General features: G+C 51.4%; 1 protein-coding gene across 13 annotated transcripts in view; it reads left to right on the top strand.

Moving 5' to 3' along the window:
* The first annotated feature begins 2331 nt into the window (after positions 1 to 2331).
* EPB41L1 (erythrocyte membrane protein band 4.1 like 1) overlaps positions 2332 to 25551 on the top strand; it is a 68774-nt gene continuing 45554 nt past the window's right edge. For 10 of the 13 annotated variants that reach the window (XM_048962636.1, XM_048962630.1, XM_048962637.1 and 7 more), the window contains exons 1-2: positions 2332 to 2443; positions 11753 to 11802. The gene's annotated coding sequence lies outside the window, so the exon portion shown is untranslated. Of the gene's footprint in view, positions 2500 to 2561; positions 2815 to 6309; positions 6472 to 11752; positions 11803 to 25551 lie in introns of those variants that run through there. The other 3 variants (XM_048962628.1, XM_048962627.1, XM_048962626.1) reach the window with 3 other exon arrangements.

The raw sequence follows: 25551 nt of genomic DNA, 5'->3' as shown, positions 1-25551 counted from the left end.
CACCCCGCATAAACAAGCCAGGGCCGCAAAACGCTGTTATCAAAGAGCATCAGTTCCAACAGCAGCTCAGGCCGGGACTCCCTAAGCTCACCTCATCTTGGAAGTGAGGGCAAGCACAATCTCACTTCAACTTCTGCTGCAGATCTGACTATGAATACTTTGCAATGATTATTAATAACCAGAAGAGCACTTCGCTAATTCGTAGTTGGCGCTGCGCGTGGAAGGCGTGAAGTGCTAACAGCTACTGTTTCTGTCAGGGACACCAACACTGAATAAAATAGGAATCATTAAAAACAATGTTGCAACAAAGAGCATAGAAGTACCCTCAAGGGGAAGAACTGACACATGCGATAACCCTCTTTGCTTTCTATTCAATAGAGGCAGACCGGATTCCTTGAAGGTGTAGTAAGCCATAATAAGAAAACTTGCTGGAATAACAACTGAACAAATACATGACAGCACAAAAAGCACACAGGTTCTCAAGGAGGCCTAGTGACCAAATCTGTCCTAACACAGAACCATCATATGTCTGCAAGCCCTTTCAATTTGTGCCATCCCTCATTTCTTTGCATTGGCACCGTTGTTCCAAGCTGATTCTGCCAGACCATGAGGATGTGCCACCAGATCTCCCTTTGGTGACAAAGCACGATCTGACTGCCTGGTGGCTTTCCCATGGAGCTGCTGCCCAGGTAGGGAGTGGTGCACTCAAGCTCCTTCCTCCACGTCATGTCACATACGAGACACTGGGCAGCCAAGCTGTCCAGCAGCCAACATGCAGTTCCACCTGGCTGAGTACTGGCTGCTTGCTGTAACAACACTTCCTGATGAAAAAGCTAACCTCTGGAGATGTTTATTTATGTGAGTAACCCAAAAAGTGCTGGTTGCTCTGAATGTCTCTATTTTCTTGTTTTGGTTTACTGTCCCTTCCCTCTGCGCCATCTATTATATGGGACACCTGAGCAGGTATCTCCATCACTGCCATCATGGAGCGATACTTGACAAAAATGCAAAAAAAGCTTCTGTGTTATTAAATAAACAGAAGAGGGCCCATCACGTGATGATGGTCAGTATTTTGCAAATTAAGCTCTTTTCCTCATTTTGGGGGCAAAGGGCAGTATGGCCAAATCTCCATATAGACTGGATTTTCCACATCTTCAGTGCTGTTGAGGATTTTCAGTTTTAGCTGAAAAGGAGGGATTGAGCTTCCTGGCAGCTGGCAGACAGCTCAAGGCCGTTTGTTCAGCACCAGCAGGGATTTGTCCTGCACATTCCTGCTCTGCTGCTCAGCTCCTCAGGGGGAACGCTCTCAGCCATGCACTATGAAACCATACTTTGAATGCATGTGGTCACCCACCAAATTTTTGACCCAAATTCATTTTTAACATTTAAATTTCCTGTTAGGGTATGAGAGAACCTGACGCACTGAACAGCAATTCTTCCACTGAAAGGTAAAAACAGGCAGCAAATCAAGGACTCAAGACTGCACCCAGACCACATCTTTTTAGCAACACAGCTGTACAAATCTTTTTCTTTCGACCGTTCCCCAGAAATCCTGCAGCGCAGCGGCAAGGTGTGGCACCCACTCAGCAGCACGGCACGACGACAGAGGGCCAAAGGCAAAAACTCCGTAAAGGGAATCCGTGCAACCAGAGGACACGCCTTCTGTTTGTAAGCGAATGCCACCGCCTCACTCTCGGCCCTAGCACGGCGGCTTATCCCCGAGGGGTTCTCGCTATTTACCCAGCTTTACGGGGCCGCACCTCCCGGAGGGCGCCGCTCGGCGGACACCCCGGCACGGGGGTCCGGCGGACACCGGGCCAACCCGCAGCCGCACCGCGCTCTGTACGAGCGCTGCCCGCGCTAGGAGCAGCGTCCGGGCCGTGCCAGGCCCCGCAGCGCGCTCCGGGAGCGGCCACGCCTCTGGGAGCCGCAGCGCTCGCCCCAGACTTCCTGCCCGAGGGAGGCTGAGCTCCTCCGCCGAGCGGGGACGCGTAGCTCCCAGCTGCGGCCCCCAGCGGTCTGCGGAGGACTCCGAAGGGACGCGGGGGAGCGGGGTGCCGCAGCCGCGCGGGCTGAGCCGCACCGGGAGGGGTTAAGGCAGCGCAGCGGCGGCCGCCAGGGCTCGTTCGAGAGCGCGGCTCCTCCCGCGCGATCCCAACGGCAGTTCTGTTCGAGGCGGCGGACTCCAGGCGGGGCCGAGCTCCGCACCACGTAGCCGCCCGCCCGTGCGGAGCTTCCGCAGCGCGGAGCCGAGTGGCCCGGCCGGGGGCGGCTCCCAGCGGGCGGGGCGGGGGCGGGAGTGCGGCGGCGCGGGGCCGTTCCCTCCGCAGCGCCGCGGCCCGCCCCGCGCTGCACTCCCGCCGCACGGCGGGCTGGCGGCTGGCGGTGGTCGCTGCGGCGCGGGGCCGCGCCCCGGAGGAAGTCGGTGGCGGAACGGGCCCAGGTGAGCGCCCGCGCGGGGCAGCGACGCGGGGCACGGCCGGAGCGCGGCGGCCCCAGGTGCGTTTGGCCGCGGAGAGCGGCGGGCGGGGCGGGGCGGGGCGGGGCAGGGCCGCCTCGCCGGGCCGCAGAGAAGCGACTGCGGCTCTCCCCGCCCGGTCTCCCTTCCTCGAGCCGGGAGCGGCGAGCAGCGCTTCTCATCGCCGCCGTTTCTGGGCGCGGGGCCCGGAGCGCCGCGTTCCCGGCCGCAGTGGGGCGAGTAGGGCGCGGTGAAGCAGCAGCCCGGCCGTGCAGCCGGACCGGCGCAGCCCAGCAGAGCCCAGCAGAGCCCGGGGATCCGCCGGCCCCGCAGCCCGCCCGGCGCTGCGGATTGCGGTAACTGCGTTTAACCGCGGGGCTGTGATTTCAAAGGGACGATTTACATTAGAGGGAGAATGTGCAGAGAGCCAGGAACAACTTGGACCGGGTCCTCGCATATTTCTGTGGTTATTTTTGGAGTATCGTCATATGGCAGGAGGTGGGCTCTGGAGGTATCCTCGAGCTCAGCGTTTTCTCCACAGACCGTTACCTGGGTGATCGTATTAGGGCTACGCGGGTCCCCTCCATCAATGCTTTCCGTATGAAGTACTCTTCCTACTGCTGCTTCTGCAGTAGTATTGTTCCGCTCCGTGCCTAGCCATGCGTGGCGGTGGGGACCCTTCTGCGGACAAACAATGGTCGGGGACGTGTTATGGAGTATTTGCAGCGCTGCAGGAGCGGGCGGTGAAAGAGCTCTGTTATTGGGCTGCAGGCTGTGTGAGGTGACTCCTGATGAGCCCTCTCCTTGCTGACATGCCCTGAGAGGTGTGGCTTTCTCAGCACACCTAGAGACCAGCCTGCTCATCAGTTCCTTCCCCCTGTGGTCATCTCACGTTGGCCTTGTACAAAGGGGCTCTTGCATCCAAACAAACGGAGACGTGGGAAGCGTGTTGTGACCAAGGACTGCCTCTCAGGGATGCCTTGCAGCTCTCTGCCTCCTCCGCTGCCCACTGCACGTTTGCGGGTGTCCTTTGGCTGCCATGGCTGGGGATCTGCACTCATGGCCTTCAGCAGCCTGCCTGTCCGTGTTGCCTTCAAGGAAGTTTGGAGCTTAGGGAAGGCGTGGTTTGAGTGGTGATCCTGACAAAAAGACAATTACTGTTTAATTGTGTTTTTTGGCTTCTGGTCTGGCAGCCTGGAGCCTGTCTGCAGGTCTCCCTGGGTGCTCAGAGCCCTGCTGTTAGCGAGGACCACAGGCTCATAGGGTGTGTTCTGTGAGTGTGCCAGACTCTAGTTATTGTAGCACACGGAAGGTCTAGAATCACCTTCTTTCTCCCTTATCCCTTATGCGAGTACAATCCCCAAATTGACTGTTGAATAATCAGCATATATGTGTCCCCAGGGGATGTGAGCTGCCTCCTCTGCTTGCAGCCATTCCTGGGAGCAGTGAGCATCTCCTCACAACCCTTGTGCCATGTTTATTGCTTTAACAGCAACTTCACATGGTAGTGGGGCCATTGAAGTAGACACTGCTGCATGTAGCAGAGCCCTGGTTGTGACAACAGCCTTGTGAAGGGCTCAAGTGTGATAGACAGTCAGGAGGGGGTCTGGGTTGGCTGAAGAAAGTTGTGGTATTGCTGCAATATGGAATGGAGAAAATTTTCAGAATCAGTTTTCCTCCCCAAGGCAGCTGATTTCTCTTTTCTCTGAGCAATGACTGTGATCCGAATGAGGAGATCACCTTGATTTATACAGTAACCTTTTCTTCTTTCTGCTTCTAGCAGTCCTGTAAATAACTGAGATGTCCCTTGCACTAGCACTGCAGAATAGTCATGCATTGCTAGAGGAGGTTTTCATAGACGGACAAACTAGTCAGGTTTCTGGCTAATTTTGTTCCTAAAAAAAAAAGGTGTCCTGTAAATAATCATGATTTCTAAATGATGGAAGTCAATGGAGAATGGCCTGCTGGTTAAAGTGCAGGAGGTGGGCTTGGCTGTGTTCAGGATTGCTCTGGGTTTCCTGTCTGTTCTCACAGGCTCTGCATGAGTGTCTCTTGCCTTAATTTTGTTCAGCTAGGAAATTATATTTCCCCACTGCTTTGGGCACAGTGATACGCTGCCTGAGTGACAGCTGGGATACTGATGGTGCAGCGTGTGTGAGGAGATTGGTTGAGTATGAGCTTAGGCTCAGTGGCAGATCAATGTGGGCGTCTGGAAGGCCTGTGTTTAGCTATATCGTAGACTTTAATGCGGTGCCTGTCACTTGGAGGCCTGAGACTATTCTGAAGCTCTGTTTTGAGAGTATATGCAAAAAAATGAAACACAAAACAGTGGAGATTCCCAAGCTTGGTGCTTGGAAGCTCCTGCATGGAAAGACTTGTGCAGTTACAGATAGGTGACTCTCATACAGCATGTAAAATGTGCTTGCACCGGGGCTGTGACAGTGATGGCTGTGTGGTTTATTGTTCTCACTAGAGAAGTCAGATGGCACTGAGTCAGCAGGTTTGGATTTGTCACAGCTGTGGTGATTGTGCTGGAAGACCCGTGAGGTTTGGTGGTGTGAGGTGAAGGGACTGGCCTGTGCTGCAGCCACACCAGGGTTTGAGCTTGGACTCAGGCCTGCTGCTGGCTTGTGCTCTCCTTTGAGTTTAGATGAAGTGGTGGCATTGGTAGGGACTAATAGACCTTGAGACCACACTCTGTTATTTGGAATTCGTCTGCTTTGTGTCATTTGGTTCTTCTAATTTGAATGCCAGTAACTCACAGTGGCATAGCCTGCAGAATGAACGCTTTCTCTCGCGTGTCATTTTGTCCGGATTACAGGAGATGGGAACAACATTGGGAAGAGGTTGTCTTTGGTGAGCACGTGTTGCAGTATTTCCATGTCTCCAGATCCATCTTTCTTCTCAGCCCTTGGGTGGAAGCCGATGGTTTAAGACCTCAGTGAGCATTAATTCACAGGATCCAACATGCCTGGGATGGGAGGGCCCCCCAGCCCTGCTGTGCTGGCAGCTCCCCAGCTCAGGCTGCCTAGGGCCCAGCCATAGCCTCGGGCACCTGCAGGGACGGGGCACCCACAGCTCTGGGCAGCAACGCCGGGACTGCACCACCTCTGAGTAAAGAACTTCCTCCTCGCATCTGGTCTAAATCTCCCCTCTTTCAGTTTTAAGCTGCTCCCCTTCTCCTGTCACCGATTGCCTGTGTAAAAGGTCACTCTCCCTCCTGTTCAGAACCTTTCTTTAAATACTGAAGGCCATCATAATGTTTTCCCCACAGCCTTCTCTTCTCCAGACTGAACAAGGCCAGCTCTCTCAGCCTGTCTTTGTAGAAGAGGTCTTTCAGCCCCCTGAGTATCAAAGAAATAGATTTGGGCAGTTGTATCTACTGCAGCTTTCCTGTCCCAGGTCCTGTGGGCGTCCCCCATCTTGGATGGCAGTTGCTCCGCCCTCCCCTTCTTTTCTCCAAGGAGGTGAATGGCTGTGCCAAGAGCTATTGGGCCCAGCTGTTATACAATTGGGGCAGAAGCCAAGGCTTGCTTTCCTTGCACCAGACAGAGGAATGTGGGACTGTATGAAAAAGAAGTGTCATCTTAGAGCCCTCTTGGGTGGTTTTGCCCTCTTGTCCCAGTACAGAGCTTTGAAGATGCAGAAGGTACTTTGAATTGAAGCTGAGAAGCAGTTAGTGCCTTGCACATAGTGTATGCATGTACATCTACATACTCGTGCACACCTCACAGATATGCTATCTGAGAAGGTGGGGGTAACAGGCAGAGCCTTAAAACCCAGAAAATAGTGCTTTGGAAGAGCAGTTCCCTTCCATCTTTTACTGATGGTCTGTGTTTTGTCCTCCAAAGGGCACTACGCTGCCGTGTGGGCTCAGCAGTGTCTCAGACTGGATCTGCCCCATGCAGTAGCCAATGGGTCTGCTGTGATCACAGAGGAGTCTGTGCTGACACCGTTGTGCTCAAACCACGAGACAAATGAGGCTGAATCTGCAGATCTGCAGTTTCCAGAAGGTCAGCAGTTTCATTTGGGCACTTGGCCTTTTTGTGGAGATGAAATGTGGTACTGCTTTAGTATCGGATCTGATCCCATTTCAGAAGTCAGGCCTCTGCCCACCAGCTGTAATTGGACCCAATGGTAATCATGTTGAGCTTCATCTTGCCAGTTTCCCAGTCTGGTCCAAAAGACAGACACTGCTTTCCATCCAGGCTATCAGAGACACAGTCAAATCTTGTGCCAGATGTTAGTGTAAAATGCATCCCATGTGTGAGCAGATAGTGAATGGGGATTTACAGTATGGCATTTCTGCCAGGTTCCACCCACCTGACTCCTTCCAGCTATCTCACTGCCTGCGCCCCGCTTGCTGACTGGTGACAGAGCAGAAATGTGTGTTGGTATCCTTTGCTGTGTATCAGATGGAGAGGAAAACACAGGGTGGAGTCTTCTTTTGCACAAAGGAGAAAGTATCATTTCTGCCTTTGGTGTATGTTTAGATGGCTGGGGGAAATTAAATAGAATTTTATCACATTCGTAGCCCTCTTCCCACCTCATTTTCCTGTGAATCTGTTGCTGTCATGGTATCTTTCAGAAGACATTTTTAGATTTGCATTTTTTTTCTTTCTTTTCCGCTCGTATCAGGCTTCTGAAGGGAAACACATTTCTATGGCAGAGCAGAACGAGCCATTTCATGAGGCATTTTGTTATGGGCAGAAGAGACTGGAATCTGATTGTGTTTTTTAAATGACATTTTCCCTTTGTAATCAGCTCATTGTGCTTGTCATTGCGCTTGCACTGGTGAGCCTGGAGGCAGCTAGGTGCATGCCCTGCCAGGCTGCTGCTGGGGGGGTTGCCCAGCTCACCGTTCCCATGCTCAGTCACCCAGGAGCACTTCAGAACTATCATCCATGGGGGCAAACATGAAGGGCTGCAGCCCTGGGAGAAGTCCTGCAAGCGTTTCTCCCTAGCAGTCCTGGCAGGGATGCAGTACCCCTGTGTTTCAGAGAAGCAATTAAATCTTATTAGATGGACTATTGATTTGGCTGTGTTTCTGCTGGCGGGGGCTCCTGCTGAGCATTAGATGGCATGGTACCTGATGAAATATTGGATCTCCTCTTTGCCAGGGACCAGAGGGAAGTGGCAAAATTCTCAAAGTGGGTTAATGATGCTGTACAAAAGCCTGCTAGGTCTGTCGTTTGCTATGGAACCACAGAATTTTTTATCAGGAATACAAACCCAGTGTTAATGCTCAGCTTTGGGGTAGGAAACTTCCAACCTGAATTGAAGTGCTGCCTTTGAAGAGAGATTTATTGCAAGTCCTTGTATGTGATGTTCCTGCAGAGTAATGGTAGAGCAACAAAAATACCCTTTGATGTTTAATCTGTCTCTGGATATATGCGTGCCTATGTGAATCAGGGGCTGTTACCTCTGCAAATTCACTGGGACTTTTCTTCAGGGAACCAAAAGATGAGGATGTCCTTGTTGGTTACCCTGGTCTAGCATGGGTGCTCAACCCTTTGGCTTGTCTGGACCACACTAAGTGAAGGGAAGTTGTCTTGGGCCACATACATTAACTATTGCATATCTTTTGTATGTAAGTAACAAAACTTCTTATGTATATATATATTATTTAAATGTAAAAGAAGGCAACAGAACTATAAAATTAGTGGGTTGGACATGTGTGGTAGTGCATCATATGTCTGTAAGAACCACAGCTGGCTTTAGGATGACAGCCAGAGATAAACAAAGGAGGTAAAGGTAGAGAAAATGCAGCTGCCGCTGCTGTGTTTTGATGGCGATTTCTACTGTAGCTATAACCCTCCCTGGCCCTTCTACTTTGGTGCAAGAGCTTTGAAGCTCAGCCTCACCCCCTGCCTGATGCAGCTTAGCATGCACGGGCAGGACAACATGGCTGTGGTGTTGTGGTCCAGTCATCTGCTGAGAACTGGTTAGGCTGTTTCCTCTTGTGCGCCAGAGCTGATGTTACCCAAGAGTTGGGAGATGTTACCCATGAGCTGCACATGGCTGGACCTCTACTCGGGTCTTCATTCTTCAGTAAGCTGCCCTGGGGTTGCTGTGCTGCTCTGCCCTACTTATGTTCCTGGACAAGCAAAAGGAACAGCATGAATCCTTGTCCCCTTTCTTGACCTTTGTTGGACTGATCAGGGTTCTTGCAATGCATTGGCCTAGATTCGAGCAAGCTGGGCTTGACAAACAGCTTTCTCCTAGCCCCTGTGAATAGATGTGCCTGCCATCATTGCTGGCTCAGATCTGCCCCTTGCAAAGGCTGTAGTTTTTGTCTGAGTGACTGCCTGTGGTTGATGTCCCCAGCACCTGCTTTGACAGCCAGTACTTGTGCTTGCCCTGTCAGGGTCAGACTGGATAATTGCTGTGGGGTTGTGACGATGTGGGTCATTGTGGAATGTTTTCAGCCTGAAGCACTTGTCTGTGGCTGAGATGGTGTGCACATCAGCCTTGTGCTGAGGACAGCTGCATGGCAGGAGCTTGCAGTGCAATCTAGCATGCATTTTTGCTAGCAGTAGTGGAGAAGCTGGAAGCTAGCAGGGATGGGGGAGGGTCTTGCTCCCAGATGCCTGTGTTCTCAGAGCACGTCATTAATATGATGTTAATTGATGCAGTAGCTCCAATTCCAAAGTGTCTCCTTGCTGAAATGCAGCCGGCTTTGGTGAAAGCCGCTCCTTGCAGCAGCAGCAGACAGGAAGAAAGGACGGTCTGTGTTTGCTCCAGAGCATGGTGGCTTTGTCTGGCAGTGTGTACTGGTGCTGCAACACAGGCAGGTAGGGGAGGAGTGCTGAGTGTCGCTGCCCTGCGCTCAGTGACCACCTCCTCCATTCTCCCTTCTGTGGGGACGTGACGCAGCCGTGGTGAGCCCTGTATCACAGACTGCTGATGGATGCTCATTCCTCAGACTGGACAAAATCAGGCCACTTCCATGTGTCTGTCTGCCTGCCTGCCTCTGCTCTTATCTCTTGAGCTGGGTTGGAGAAAGCCAAATGCATGAGGTCAGGAGCAGTGTCGGGAGTCCCACAAAAATCTTTGGGCTCAGCAGAAGAGGATCAGGGCCTTGAGAGCTTATCCCTGTGAGGGCAGTGACTGAGAGGAATCCCCGTGTGTTTGTATGGCCTTCTTGGGGCAGGAGCACAAGCTGTGGACTTCGAGCCTGCTCAGCCGCTCGGCCCAGCTTGCTGTGCCCAGCTGCTGGCGGAGGACGGGACAGCACTTCTGCTCTCAGCTCCTCCATCCGGCCTGCTGGCATAGGCAGTGTCTGCCTGAGGAGGTGGGTGTAGGATGTGGGATTGAGGTGTGTAATGACACACGTGGCAGTGGCCTTGGCACCCCAGTGGCAACCCCTGGCCCGCAGATATGGGAGCAAGGAGTGTGGGGCCTGTGGTCAGGGCGGTACTGCCCTGGGGTCTGGGAAAGGTGAACTGTATGCAGGTGCTGATGTTGGAGCATAGCAGCATGAGCTGGCGTTGTGACTCACGGTGAGCCTGTGTGCAATGCAGAGTGTGGCTAGGCCACGACTGCCGTCACTTATGGAGGGCAGGGAGGGCAGGGCGGGCAGGCGGGGCCTGTAGCTGAAGCAGCCGTGCTCTGTGCTGCGTCCCAGCTCTGCTCCCAGTGCAGAGAGACAGCCCAGTGAGAAAAGCGGGCCATGCAGGGCTGCAGCAGCACTTTCCTAGAGGGCAGGGCATATGGAGTGTGGTAGCATCAGCACAAGAGCCCTTGACCACAGGAGCCTGTGCTTTCCACTGTGAGGACAATGGCAGAGAGCTGGGGAAGGGACGCAGCATTACAGGGGTGGGCTGAAACTCTCTCTTTCTTTTCCTCGAAGTTCTTGTGCAAATCATCTTGGGGCATCATTTTTTCCCAACCTAAAGACATCGTTGTTACCCTGGAGGTGCTGATGCTCCTAGCTTACTGCATTGGGGCCGATGGATGGCAGAAAGTCCTGTCCTTGTTGGCGAGGGCATGGGCCTGAGCCAACTGCAGTTTCTGGCCTGGCTGCTACAGATTGACAGTGTGAAAAGAGATGCTGTCATTGCTGTGTGTCACCTCATGTTGCTGTGCTGCTTGGGGACTCCATCCAAATGGAAGCGGAACAGCTTTTGTGCCCTGAGCAAGCTTTTGAGAAAGTTGCTGTGGATCTGTGTCACTCCTGTGGAGCCAAAGCCTGTTCTTAGCATCTCCATGCAGGGCAAGCTGTGTAGGGCTATGCACAGCTGATGTTTGCTTGTGGGAAGTGAAAGGGTTTCACTGCATCCATGTGAAATGTGAAGTTAGTGAGCTGTGAGTCCTTGATACTGAATGTTCAAGGGACTTTTGGTTTTGATTTACGTTGTTTATGTTTATGGAGTGATTGACTTTCGCATAAGCAGGCTATCCTGCCTGCTTTGCGTTTGTCCTTGTGAGAGGATTGCCTGTGTGTGCTGAATGTATAAGTTAACTCTTGTAAAAATAAATAAATAAATAAATAAAAATTAAAAAAAAGGTTGGAAATATCCTTGTTGGGCTATAGGACTTTGCTTCCTCTTTCACGTAACTGTAGCACTTGTTGGACTGCAGTTCTCCCCTGGGCACATGAAGGTCTTTTCCCCCCCCCCCTTCATTGTATATAGTTGCCATCTAAAAAGTGGATCTGGAAATACTGTTATAGGATCCAGAGATCATTTCCTTTCAAAACTGCTCATTTTACTATGTGTGTGCCAAACCTGCTTCCCCATGGATGGGTGAGCCGGGCTGGCTCCTCCTGTCGTGTGTGTCACTGCCTGGGATAAAGGTCCTGCCGACCAGATGTTGCCCTTGCTGCCACCAGTGAGGGCTATCATCAGAGGGGCCATGCAGGTGACACAGAGGGACAGAAGACAATGTGGCACAGATGGCCCTGAAATGAGAACTTGGGTAGCAATTGTCTGTGCAAGCCAAGAGTCTATCTGTTTCACTTCTCAGAGATACTGCAGTACTGCCCGTGGTAAATATTTGCTTTTATCGCTCAAAATTGGCAGAGCTGGCTCTGAACACATGCAGCGAACAGACCTGCTGCTTTTGAAGGTACTGTTTTCACATTGGTCTCTTTGAGAGTAAAGCTGCACATAAAATAATCTGTAGCAGAAAATATCCAGCAAGTGGATTTGTATGGAGTCTAAATGCAGTGCTTAAGCAGTTTGGCACCGTCTTGTGAAGAAGCACACTGCTGTCCATCCGTGTGCTTGTCATCATTCCTGGGAAGATTATTATTTTTATTATTTCTAACCAAATCCAATTTCTTCTTTGCAGATTCTGAATTGTGCCTGAACAGAGCGCTGAGATCAGCCCCTGGAAGCAGCGTGAGTTTATCCTGAAAGCCTTTATTCTCCTTTCTAGATCCCATGTAAGGCTGAGCAGGGTTTTGTAGCACAGGATGGGTTGCAGTAGCTGATGGTGGAAGATCAGAGGTCATGCCGCAGTATGAAAGAGTCTTGTATGGTAGCTGATTCTTTGCTAGAAACCCCCCTGTGGTAAGTGGAAATCTGGCCTGCTACTGCTGAAATGCAGAACTGTTGTAACTTGGATTCCTATGGCTTTCCTAATGTGTTGGGATTTTTCCTATTTTAGGTGTTAGGCAACAGCCCCTTTGCTAACAGAAGGGTTCCTACCAGCTGTCTGACTCTTTGCTTGCTGACGAAACTGTTTTGGGGGAATTGCACACTAAGTTTCCATATGTGTGTTGTTTTTTTTTTCTTGCCCAGTCTTCTGGAGAAGCCGGTGTGTTTGCAAACCGTAAAATGTGCCTCTGAGTTTTGTGAAATGGGCATCTGAGGTCCAAGCATAGATCCCAGGCCTTCAGGAGGACTGGGCTTGGCTGTCATGAAGTGTCTCCCAGTGAGCCAGCTTGGAATGGAAGACGAGAGAGGACCAGAGATAGATCTGAGTCGCAGAATTATTTTTGAGACTCCTGGAAGAGTGGAGCCCTCATGGCTCAGGCCTTCTCCAAGAGGGCTTCAGGCCCCTTGGATTTGGCTCCTGTCCACCTGAAGCAAGAAATACTCAGGATGTGGGTAGGTGATCCACATCCTTGCCGAGAGCCTCAGGTGTGCTCCTTGGGGCTGGAGATGTCCCTGGCTCTGAGCAGAGCTGTTCATTAGTTTTTATGAGCTAAGAGACTATCCTTCTACAGAATTTCTTTGAAGGTCCAGACCTACTCAAGATCTGGGGGTGCATGTCTAAAGAGAAGGCAAGAAGGACAGGGTTTCTGTGTGCAGAAGAGCCATTTGGCTGTTGGAAATATTGGTTTTGGAAGTAGAGGGGTAGAAGTGCAGTGAGAAGGGATGTCCATGTGGCTCCCTGGCATTTCTCAGGGACAGCCTTAAAAACAGAGCCAAAGCAGAAGGTGCTGTGCAGAGCAGACAAAAACTGCTCAGAATGGGAAAGGAACACTATTCTCCTGAGGAAGGGGAGAAAAAATTATCATAGCGATGAGGGAATGGCTCTGCAGGTGACCCCCAGCAGCCTTATCATACAGGCAGGGACTCACCTCTGCAGTGCGGGAGCAAATCTTCCTGACAGGCATCATGCAGCAGCCAAATGTTCCTGTGTCAGCTGTGGCCTACGAGCCTAGCACCCACCCCATTTCTGAAGGAAACTGAGGCATGTGATGATACAGAGTCACATGCAAACAAGCACTCAAGTTGGGACTGCATTTCTACCCCTCTTGTTACAAAACTGATATTCCAATATCCAGACAGTCTCTTAGCTTTACTGGGAGGAACTGCTCATAAACACTAACTAGCTGCTCCAAGCCTGGGGGTGCCAGGTAAGGTGGACTGGATGGGGTGTTGGGCATGGGAAGCAGGAGAAAAAAACCCTCTGCTGCTTCTCTGCACTGAGTGGCACACCAGGAGCTGCAAGAGAGCCCTGTGGTGACTCCTGACACCCAGTGATGCCTTTGCTAATAAGTTTGCTTGGTGTCCCAGGTGCAGCAGGAGATTGGTGGCCCAGGTCTGGGTAAGCTGTGTTTCTTGTTTCCCCTTTTTCAATTGTGCTTTGTTAACAGATGTCCTGGTTAGCTGTGCAAGGCACAGATCCACCAGTGGCTTGGAGAAAATGTACATTAAAGCAGAACTGATCTGCTGCTGTGCTCTTGTAGCAGCTCTGGGGAGACTTGCTGAGCCATGCACTGGAGCAATAGCATGGAGCCCATGGGTCCCACTGTCCTGATGAGTCTGGGCATGTGGAGCCATGTTGGAGCAGGTGTGGCCCAACCTGCTGGTGTTCTTGTGTTGGGGAAGGCATCCCCACGCTTCTGGGAGGGTTGGTGATGCTCCTCACTTAGCATGATTGTCATCCTAGGAGTAAGCCTCTAATTTCTGTGTGTTTCTGCAGTTCCTTTGCAGCTGATCCTAACTCTTGAATATCACAAAGGGCTTACTGATAGATTTTGTCAGGCAGAGTGAAGAGGAAAAGCTTTCTTGGGTGCTTGCTGTAAGGGAATGGCCTCCCTCCTAGGAAGTGATGCACAAGACATGAGTGGAGAAAATAGAACTCTGGTCCGGGTCTAAAGCAGTGGATACAGATGCAGAACATAGTCACAGACTGGTTATGGTTGGAAGAGATCTCTGGGTCCACCTAATCCCACTCTGCTCCATCAGGGCCACCCAGAGCAGGGTAGCCAGCACCATGTCCAGGTTGCTTTTGAAGGTGTCAAAGGAAGAGACTCTACCACCTCTCTGAGCAAACTGTGCAAGTGCTCTGTCACCCACGTGGTAAAGAAGTGCTTCCAGGCAGCCAGTCAGAAGGGCTGAGACTATCTTCAAAGCAGAGCCTTCTACGCTGTCGTGATGATCATCACAGGGATGATTTAGCCCCATAATTCTGATTGCAGGCAGTTTTATAGTGGCAGCCAATCATAGATGAGCATAGAGTAGCTGCTGAGTTCCCTTCTCAGTGCCCCAGGCAGGATCAGCTCCTTACTGCAAGAATTGGTTCAGGATGTTGCACTTCCCACCTTTTGCCTGTGATTTGCTGTAGGTCTGCTTTCCAGAGTAGGCAGGAAGATAAAGCTGCTCTTCCTTCCCTAGTCTTTACCTCATGCAGTGATGGGATGCTGGCCAGGGCTGTGACCCCCATGTCTCCTGGGGTGGCCTGGAGTGCAGACTGCGGGATCCTTTACTGCTGGGCAGTGGAGCTGGGGCAGCACTGTGCCTGCTCCACCATCTTGGCTCAGGGCTGCTGGTGCATTTTCCTCTTGATTTGGAGTCCATACTCCCAGGGATACATGCCTTGGTCAATGAAGATTACTCTGTGTCATCCCAGCTGCTTTGGTGTTGTCTGAGCAAATTGGTTTGTGGTATGCGGCAGTGTGTGCCCTGAAGGCTGGTGAGAATGTTGCCAGCTCCCTCAAACTCATCTTGGGAAATGATGGCTGCTGGCCCAGCACTCTCCTTGCTTTGACTGATACTTCTAACCTCTTCTGTATCATCTCAGTTAGGAGTCCAGCTTCCGCCCTGTTGCCATGTATCTGCGGTGAACACCCACTGCCGATCTCTGTCTCTGCTCAGCTCTTGAAGGCTTCTCTAAGATGTGTACTGGAGCTGTAATCTTCCCCCACCTTTGGGTGTACATTCAGTGAGGCCTGCTTGAGTGTCAGGAGCTGTGGCTTTCCTTCAAAGTTGCAGCTTTGCTGCTTGCCCCTGAAGTCCTGGCAGGTCTTGGGGTGACTGTCTGAGAGCTCTCAACTCCTGATCTATGTAGTACCTTCATTACTGCCTTTGGCCATGAGTTTGAAGGGCTAGGACGGGCTTCCACCCTGTTGCACTGATGATTCCACCAGCACTGCACTGAAGGAAAGAGCTTTCCATTCCTAAATCCCTCCAGAGGAGGATTCATCACCTGTGGCTGAGTTTTGGCAGTGTGCTTAGCACAGCAGGACGTGGGGATAAAACACTGTCGTGTTTGGATCTGCAGGACTTGCTCCCAGGAATGGATACTACTAGAAATCAGGTTGCTGAAGCTGCTCAAAGTGAGGCCAGTGGGCTCTGAAGGAGTTGCTTGGGGCTGATGTGCTTATCTGAGTTTTCTGGGCTCAGCTGCAGGCTTGCTGCAGGCTGGGGATGCTGGGGTCACCTGCATCCCACTACCTCCTCTCTGCCAGCCTGGGAGATGCTCCTTCTGTAATAGCTGAGGGCTTTTGAGGCTCTTCTCAGCCTTCCGGGAGGGTCCTTAGTGGGTTTGGAAAAGGCCAGCTCACAATTGAGCCATAGGGCACCCTGGTGCTCGGTTCTTGGCTTGTGTCCTTTGCCACCTGCTGTAGCGGCAGGATGCATGCTGTGGCAGTGGGGAAGTTGGCAGTGCACTGGCGGGAGGTTATGTTGTGGTGAGACGCTTTCAGAACCAGAGAGGTGGCCAAGCATGTGGTTTGGAAAGAAACATCAGGTCTCCTCCCCAGCAGTGTCACATAAGGGCACTTGTCCTGCTCCCACATGCATGTGGTGGCCCAAGGGTTGTTCAGTGGAGCTGGTGCCATCCTCCTCGCCATGGACACACGTCCATTGAGCAGCTGCTGTGCAGGCTCTGCTTCTTCCAGCTGAATGCCCAGGAAATGCAGCAGGCCCTGTGGGCAGGTAGTGGGACAGTGCTTGTTCCTCACCACGAGGTTATGATTAAACACTACCTTTGGGATGAAGAGGGCAAGGGAGAGGGCTGCTGGCATCCTGTTACAGGTGCACGCTGCTGCCTCCAGCACAGGGCAGCTCAGCTGTGAGTGCCAGGGGGCTGTGTCTGGAGTTGCCACGGAAACAGAGGGTTCGGCCTCTGAGGAGATGGAGATGGTGCTGGCACTGCAGCACTGCGTGTGGTTGGTGAGAGGGGGCTGTCATGGTCTGCCTGCTGGTGACAGCCCGGGTGCTGCTTCCAGAGCCGTCACAGAGGACACCTCGGGCAGTGTGTGTGCCCACGTCTTCCCACAGAAGGTCCTGGAGTGCTGGTGACAGAAACCCCTGGAGGGTGACTCTGCAGCAGGCTGGGCCCTGCTCCGCCAAGGGCTGATCAGTGTCCACAGGCTGTGGAGGCCTCCTGCCAGCCAGGCTGGGCTGCATGGGACAGAAGGGCTGGGCTGGACCTGGCTGAGGCTGCTTGTCTGCAGCCTGGGGCAATGCAGGTCCCCGAGGGAGCTGTTGTTGCCTTTGCTCCCCTTGTCTTCACTGCAGCAGCACCCGGCTGAGCTGAAGGATGAGAGACCCGCCAGCCTGAGTCTGCTCTGTTTGGCATAAGCCATCCTCGCAGTCCTGCTGCAGTGCTGGAGTGCTGCTGTTCCTGGCAGCACGTTGTGCCTGGACTGCAAAAAGTATGTTCTGTGATTGGGCTGTCCTGGGCGCCAGGTGCAGATGAGAGCCCGCCTTAGTTCTGCATAGCTTGTGTCTGGACCTTACAAGTCTTGAGACCTCTGCCCTATTTTGAAAATAATTCTCTACTTGCCAGATCAGGGGAATAAATTTTCCCCATTTCTTGACTCAGGTTCTTCCTGCACTGTGTAAACTTTAATCTTTTGTTAATTGCTTCAGTGGTAAAACATTAATTTCTCACTATGTGGTGCTTCCCTGCAGCAGGGCGTGCTCAGCTGCAACCCCAGGCTCAGGCAGCCAGGTCCTGCTTCCCCAGTTCACATCTGCCTGCCGGGTGGGTGGTTCAGTGCCCGCACTGTGCACGGGGACTTTCCTTCCACTGCTGTGTGACAGCAGGAAGCACTGGTAGCCCTTTCACTGAGAGCTCTGCCTTTGATGAGTCTCTGCCCTTGGGTGTGGTGGAGAGAGGCTTAATTCGGTTCCCCCTGCCTCCGCTTTTTTTTTTTTTTTTTTTTTTAAAAACCTCTCCAGCCCTTCCTTTTGTTGTCATTTAATTGCCGAAGTTCCCTGAATGCCTGCTACCTGCCTTGGGGGAGAATTCGAGGCACATCAAAGCAAGAAGAGCATCTGCAATCACTAAGTATACATCCTTTGGGAGCTAGAGACTGATTAAACTGTGAGGAAAAACAACTGCTAAAGATTGTCCAAGAAGTAAAGATTGTCCAAGAGGGGCTGGGAGAGAGTAAGAGAAATCGAGCAATATTTGCTTACCAAAAATTGTCTCTCTCGTTCCTAAGGGACCTCACTGGGGTCTGGCAGGGTGCTGGGGAGGGCAGCAAGGCTGCTGCATTCTGCAATGGGAACCAAGGGTCTTGGTGTATCCTTCCAGTTCTGGTCTTGGCATGGGCTTGTACAGCTATTTGTCAGGACTGAATCTATGCATGGTCTTGTGACTGATACCCCCTTCACTTAAGGAGCCTCCGCTCCTTACTCTGGAAGCTGGATGCTCTGCAAGCTTTCCCTCTGCAACTTCCCTGCAGTGGGGACAGCTTTTGCTGTAGCCTCACTTAATGGTGTCAATGGAAGACATTGGCAGGAAGAGTTGGCATCTGATTGTGTGTGGAAGGTAGAAAAGAGGTGCTAGCAATGAAAATGGTGAAGTTGTGAACTTGGTGTCCTACATGGACTCTGCAGGTGCAGCTGGGCAGGGCAGCAGAGGAGTACACAACCAGCAGTGACTGCTGTGGGAAGCCTGCCTGGGCATAGGGTAAGTTGAACTTTGTCTTTCAGCTGAATAGGGAAAAATAAATAAATTTAAGGCTTCGTATTTTGGGAACAATAGAAAGCAAACAGAATGAATCACAGAATCGTCCTCAGCAGTAACATTTCTTGCAGTCACAGGTCAAGATTAAATCAGTGCTTGGGGAGGTGTCAGCAGCTTAGCCTCTACCTGAAGCAGTCTGTGGTGCGTAGCAGCTGCTGGATGCGTGAAGGTGTGCAGCATGGGCCGCAGTAGAGCACCCTGCTGTGGCGCACGCCATGCTCCTCCTGGTGCCTCAGGGCAAGCCTGTGGGCTTTTTCTTAAACCTGCATTCAAGGAAGGTTTTTTTTATTATTATTTTTGAGAAAACTATATTAGTAATAATTCATGTTTCACAGAGCATCTTCTTCCCACATGTTAATAAGTCATGAACTGGAGATACTCTTCATCGCTTCAGTGGAATGTTTTATTGGTGAGGGGCTGGCAGCAGCATGCCTGCAGTCCAGTGCATCCCTGCACGTGGCAGAAGGGAAGGGAAGGTCCTCCAGGAGAGCAGCCTCTGGAGACTCACCCACTGTGTCTTGGGCTCCTTTAACTCAAGGGCCCTTTGTCTCATGCCCTGCTAATAGCCTGAGCTCAGCAAGTCGCCTGTCACTGCAGGGTTAACCAGAGCTCTTGAAAGCCTCTCATTTCTTTTAGAATAATTTTAGGGCAAAGCATTTGCAGTTACACCAATTCCTCATAGAGCTGAAGATTAATCACATTTCCATGTGCCAAGTCAAAGGAAAAGCTTGTTTTCTCTATGGCTTTGATGAGTAGGCTGTGCTTGTGAGAGGCTAGACCTCTGCTGCAGATACTGATGTTAGGAACAGCTTAAGGAAACCCAGGAAGTCTGGGCCTTTTAAAATTTTTTTTTTAATTTTTTTTTTCCTGTCTTTATTTTCCATGGTTAATAGAGCAATTTCCTGCTCCTCTTTCCAGCCAGCTGCTAATCTGTCCTCGCTCAGAAGCAGGCTGAACAGCAGCATGAATTGCAGGTACCATCCAAAAACTGTTTCCAAGAGCAATTCTCGAGCTCCAACTCCTGATTATTGTTTCACTTACTGAATTGCTGCTTTTCTTCCTTTGAACTTATGTTACTTTTTTCCCTGCAGTGTAATTTTGTGACATTTGGAGGAATTTGCCCAAAACATGGGTCTGTATTGCTTGGGAGGTAGCAGTGATGCTGAGGGTTGTGATTTGCTCTTGGAGCAAAGCACTCCCCTCTTCTGCTTGCAAGGCTCTCTCCCTGCAGGTTGGCATGTAACAGAGGTGGAGAAGTGTGCTGCACTTCCAGGGCTTGTTATGATTAAAACTTGACTGAGACTGGGATAAGGTCTGAGGTGATGTGTTGAACAGCAAATGAGGGCATGGTATGGTGAAGGATGGAGGCAACCTGGTAGATTGTGAATCCTACTGCGGTGGCACAGCTGAGAGCTGGTATGCAGTAGAAGGGAGCAAGTTTTTGGGCAGAGCTTGTGGATGCATGAGAGTTGGCCACGCCTGGTTGTTTCCCCACTGTTTGCAGCTTTGGAACCTGGGACAGAGAAGCCAAGCTGTAAAGGGTGATGCTGGACAGAGCGTATGGGGAGCTCAGATGATTGGTGTCCTTGGGAGCACAGATTGTGTGGTGCCGTGGGAAGTGCTGGTTCCCAGTAGCCAGGCTGGCTTCTTGAGATGGAGCAGAGTGGTTTAGGTTTGTTTTTTCCCTTTTGGAATCCAGCATTAATCAACTTGTGAAGGCAGCAATTAGACTTGGAGTGGGAGGTAAAGTGGGAGGTCAAGCTTGTCTAAAAGCATTGTTCCTTTTCCTCTAGACCTTGGATACAGCACATGATGTGGGGCACATGGTTGGGCATCAGGGAGAGGTGACAGCAGATGCCAGGTGAATGAGATGCAGGGTTTTCCGGTCCCACCCCTGCTGCTGGAGCTACAGCAGCAGAGCCAGTGTGTGCAGGCAGGTGGCTGCTGCAGGATGGCTCCTGCGGGATGCTGGTTGCTAGGCAACCTCAGAGGTGGAGCTTTGTAGGTTGGGAAGCTGCTGCAGGCTGCTTCTGCCCTGCCTGCATCCTATCCTGCACACTCTGGGAAGTGCTGCTGGCTGCCCTGCTCTGGAGGGGGAGCTGGGGTACTCCAGTGTAGCTGGGCATTACTATCAAAGGTTTCTCAGACTGAGATTGTTGATGCCCTCACTGTGAAGATGGGAAGTTGTTTTGGAGCTATGATGGCTTTATTGTTTGGAGCTTCCACCTCAGTGATTCTGATGGTTTGCACCTAAACAAGAAGAGTTGAGAGCTGCAAGACCTCAGCAGTTCAGGCAGCACACCTTTGGTCAGGATGGTACTGACTGCAGGACACTGGGGAGGAGGTCTCCTTGGCCCTCTTTAGGTTGTGGCTGGGTCAAAACGTGTGCAAAGGAAAGGCTGGGTGCTACAGCAGTACAGATAACCCGTGTAGGCACCAGCAACTGCCCTGCGCAGATGCCAGTACTGCAGGCTGTCTCCCTGAGCAATTGCAAGCTTGTCTGGGTAAGTTACTCCTGTGGGTCTCTCTTCCTTACAGTTTATTCCCAAGCCCAGATCTTTATAGGACACTTGGGGAATTCTTTCTTGGAAACAACAAAATCTTTGGATTAAATGAGATCCTGAAATGCAGCAAGAAGCTGTGCCTGTAGTTGCCCCAGGGCTGGAGTAAAGGGAAGTTACTCTGGGCGGTGGCTTAAACTTTTTATTTCAAAGCATCCTGATGCTTCAACCAGTGGATTCAACCGGGATTTTGCATGCTGAACATTAAGCAACCTATTTTCTCCTTTGCCCTTTTCCCTAGCACTTGTGAGGTCCCTGCCCAAGAAGCTGGAGCGTCTTGCTGGACCTTTGCTGAGTGTTGAATGTCCTGGGTGCACCACCATATCATAATACCATCTTATCCCTGCTCCTAGAGTCTCCTCTGCGCTCTGCTGACTCTGCAGATGTGTGTTGTGGAAGGTACTTGCTTGCCTGGAAGAGGCACATTCCTGGCTCTGCAGAGCTGCCTGACATGTTAGAGGAGGCAAACTCTTCAATACTGTATTTGTTGGAAGTATCCAAGTAATTTTGTCAGGACGGTATCTCAGATAAAAGCAGATTTTATTCACGATTGCAGTGGCAGGCGTCCCACAAGCAGGAGAGCGCACTTATGGACACAATATGACAGCTTTTCATCTTGTTTCCCCCCATCCCTCCTCCCCTGCCCTGTTTCCCCATTGGCTGGATACTCCAGGCTCACAATCGTATTGAAGGTTTACAGTTGTTAGTTTGTGTGTTATCTGGCATCAGTCAGCAGCCATCCTGTTGTTTCCAAAGATGTCTCAGTGCTCTTCTTGTCATATCAATATGGTGATTTTCTTCAAAGTCTTCATTAAACAAAGAGCACCAGGGGGAGGGGGTGATGCTAGGCCTTCCCAGTGTCTCTTCAGGTGTTTCCTTGGGCATGCCATGTCTTGTTCTCTGGTTTGATAAGTCTTGTGCAGGATATTCTTGCAATGTGTGTGACAAAATATACATATACACACCTATATACTGAGCGTGTATTCCTGGGAGAGGGTTCATCTAGAGGATAAGTGATGCAAACTATCAGAGACCCCTCCCCCCTTCCCAACTAAAGTAGTAAGACTCCCAAAATGAACGATGGCAACAGAGACAATGAAATAAAAAATTCTTATCTAATTCCAGTGCAGAAACAACATTTGATTCCCATATGTACTGCAAGAAGCCTTATTAAACTTAGCTCTCTCTGCACTCCCCTGGAACAGAGGACAGGATGCAGGCAGCCAGCAGACAGGGATCACATGCAGGGTTTGGTGGTGGTGCACGTCTGTCTGCTGGCTCTGGTGCGTGCAGGACTGCTGCACCAGGTGTGTCTGTGCTGTGCTGCTGAGCAGCTGAGCTGTGCAGGGCTGTGCTCCAGTCCAGGTGTGAAGCTGTGACCTGCAGGGTCCCCATAAAGGTGCAGGACAGAAAGCCCTTGGCTCCACAGTGCAGGTGGTCAGTGCCTCATCTGTCCTCAGAGCCAGGTATGGAGCACTGGAAGGTGTGGGCAGCATTCCTAAAAGTGGTGCATGGGGAGTTGTGAAGACTGGCTGAACTAGCCAGTGTGTTGCAGTGGGGTGCTGAAGGCCACAGTTGTCCCAGGGTCCCTCCAGAAACCTTTGTGCTGATGCAGCAGCATGGCCATCCACATGTGGGAGGGAAACGGGTACTGGAGAGCCAACACATGCCATGAGCTGCTCTGCTGCGGAAAACCAGCTGCCAGCCGCTCGGCTATTGGAGTGGACTCCCCAGACTCCTGTTTGTGGGTGCTAACTCTCTGGCCAGAGAGCCGGCAGGACAGGCAGCCTGCCGAAGTGCTCTGACACCCAGGGGGCTGGGATGGCTCCACAGAATGTAGTGGCAGAGGGAGGAAGGAAGCTGTGTAGTGCCTTGCCTTGCAGCGAATGGGGTTTTCCAGCAGGCTGATGACAGTCAGGCATTTCGACTTGCTAACGAGCTGCTGGCGTCGGGGGGAGGGGAGCTGAAGCCTGAGGGAAACAGTAAAACCGGAGTTCTCTGGAATAGCATCAACCCCTGCTGTGGCGGCAGCAGCTGTGTGCCTCTGACATCACTGCTGCTGCCCTGGCCAAGCTGTAAAAGGTTCTGCAGAGGGTTGGGAGTATGGGATTTGGAGGGGACAATGGGATCTGTGGGTGCAGTGGAAGACGAAGTTATGCTACAGGTACTGAGCAGGCTGTTGGTGACCTGCACAGTACACAGCGCTGTGACATTCAGGCTGTTAGTGATGATGTGGCGTGCTGTGGCCATGGGGATGGTGTCCCATGCCAACAGTCAGCATGCGCTGACTGGACGTGTGGCCAGCTCTGCTTGTCACTGCTACCAGAAGCTTCATGGGCTGCAGGAGGAACATGGAAATAAGGAATTTGCCAGCAGCAGAGCAGCTGCAGGGGTGCTAGTCTAGCAGTGAGCTGGACATGGGGTGGGCTCTTGTCCTGCCCCGAACTGTAGGGCTGGGTGCTGGGGTAGAAGCCAACCCTGAACTGGGCAAACTTAGGTGGCCTTATGAGAGAGGGAGGGAAGCAAACCTCAACATGGGATGTGGCACAGGCATCACGAGTTGCAATCTGCCCAGTTTTTCAGTTTGCTGTTAGATGTCTCAAGTAGCTCCTTAATCTGGAGAAACGTGTGGTGGTTTTGCAGAGCTGAATCATGCTCTCTCCTGAGCCACCAGCTGAGAGAGCTTCATTTTCATGCTGATGGTGCTGTGTGAAAGGTATTTCTTGACTTCTTGACTTGTCCACCCGGAAGGGTTACAGCAGTTTATTTCTGAATTTAGATATTCAGCTGGGAGGTATCGCTTGAAAAGATGGGGGTTTCAGCTGGTGGCTCAAACCTGGTTTTAAAATGATTTGGGTCTTGAGAAACAGCTGTTCGCTGCTGTGTGTGGGTGGGAGCTGGACAGCAAGAAGGAGAAAATAATGCTCTTGCATTCAGACAGGCTTGGGCTCAGAGCAGTGCAGTCCCACCGGCCTGGTGGTGAACGTACTGCTGGGCAGGTGAGCTGCCGAGCCCTCCTGGAGCATTGGGAACATGACGCAGGTCACAGTGTTCTTTCCTAGTTTTCTGATGCCAGCAGGACTGTGTGTTTTTGTTTTCTTTTAAAGCAAGGCAGAGTCTGCCAGGTGGCAGAAGAGAGACTGGAATGTGGCCAAGCTGCCATCATGCCCTAAACTCAAGGCTGGTGTGTTGTATTCCTGCTCTCTCCCTGTGAACCCAGTGGCTTCCTAACTTCACATTTTTGGCCCTAACTTTCTCGTTGTTCATGTTTGACCCAAGTTCTATGTGGCACGATGCCATTGATTTCACATCATGAGGGAGCTGACCCAGGCTTTCTGAGGATAGCTTGGTGAAATACATATGGACTGTTTTATTGACACTGCAACTAGGGGTTGTTGTGGTGGGAGGCTGCTGCCTGTCTCCAGAAGGCAATGCCATTGGAGAAGTGGTGTGGTTTGTTTGTGCAGGGGAGGCACTTTTCTGTCTGTAAGATGTGTTGGGAAAGCACAGCTTCATGTTCCAGGGTCAAATGTCCGCACTGCTGGGCTAACACATGACAAGTAAGCAGATATGCCAGCTCTTTGCAATTGCTGACATGATACAATACATAATTGTCCAAATACAATTTCAACACGTGTCAATGCAGTCTAATCTCACTGCATGAGAGCAGCTTGCCAGCCTCATTCCAAAAGGCTGAGAGCCCTTAGTTTGGAGTGGGCCAGCTTCCCCATAGCTGGTCTGCATGGAGGGCCCTGTGCTCATCTCACTAAGGCAGAGACAAAAAGCTTGTAGAGATTTTGCAGAATCATCTCTTCCTCCTATTCTCATCCTTGTATTTTTCCTACTTGACCAGTGCATTTCTCAGCAGCTCTAGCCTTGGCCGTCATGTGGCCTGTGGATGAAAAGCTGCTATCTGCTGCTCACCACAGTGCTCAGCAGCTTCTTCAGGCCTGGTTTGACATATTTTTACCAGCCCGACATCCTTATTGTTCCCAGAAACTCAGGATCAGGTCAATGGTTGCAGAGTATGCCAGCTGAACAGCCCAAGCTTGCCAGGCTGTGCTCAAAGTTAGAAAGGAATCATTTCTCCAGCCTACATGTCTGTAGTAGTTGGCAAAGTGTCATGCTGATTTAAACCAACTGGGCAGGCAGACTTCGCCTGTCTTCAGATGGGGAACATTCCAGACAACCTTGATTAGACACTGCTGCCCTCCATCACCAGCCAGGCTTTGAGGTAGATCTGTTAATTGCTTGTGAGGCAGGAGCTGCAAGAAAACCATTTTCTGCAGTTACACTGGGTACATCCTCTTGTGGTTAGTTTGTGGCAATCTTCTGTAGTGCCAGGCTCATGCCTTTGTTGCTCTTTGCTACCTGTAGACAGGAGCATCCATCTCAGTAACTGAACCGAAGGAAGGACAGAAAATAGAGGGAAACAGAGGACTTAAGGCAAGTGTGTGGGTGTAAAGGGTCTTTGAAAGCATTACTGTACTGCATGTGTGGTTACACACCGAAAGGTAAATCTCAGTGCTGCAATAGCAGAGCCTTTCAATCCTGACTGGTGGAGAATCTGCAGAAGCCAGGCAAGGAGGAGGTCTGAAGCATGCGGTCTGTCCAGCTAAGAATAGAGGGGCATTTGAAGCAGACCCTCACTGTGTGGCCAAGACCCCAATGGCAGAAGTAGTAATCAAATGCTCCCTGATCTGGATACAGCAGTGCTCTGTGCCCAACTGCTCATGTCTTTGCTGTTGTTTTCTGCTCTTACAAAGTTGTGCAAAGAGGAGCTCCAAGGTCCTGCAGCCCATCTGGGGCCGGAGACTCCCTGAGCTGCTATCTGTGACTTGGTTCAGGGGCTCTGCAGACATTGTGCTCTCT

This window comes from Lagopus muta, chromosome 16 (genome assembly GCF_023343835.1).
Source record: "Lagopus muta isolate bLagMut1 chromosome 16, bLagMut1 primary, whole genome shotgun sequence".
Taxonomy (NCBI): domain Eukaryota; kingdom Metazoa; phylum Chordata; class Aves; order Galliformes; family Phasianidae; genus Lagopus; species Lagopus muta.
Note: the sequence above shows the minus strand (reverse complement) of the source record. Positions and strands in the feature narration are given on the sequence as shown.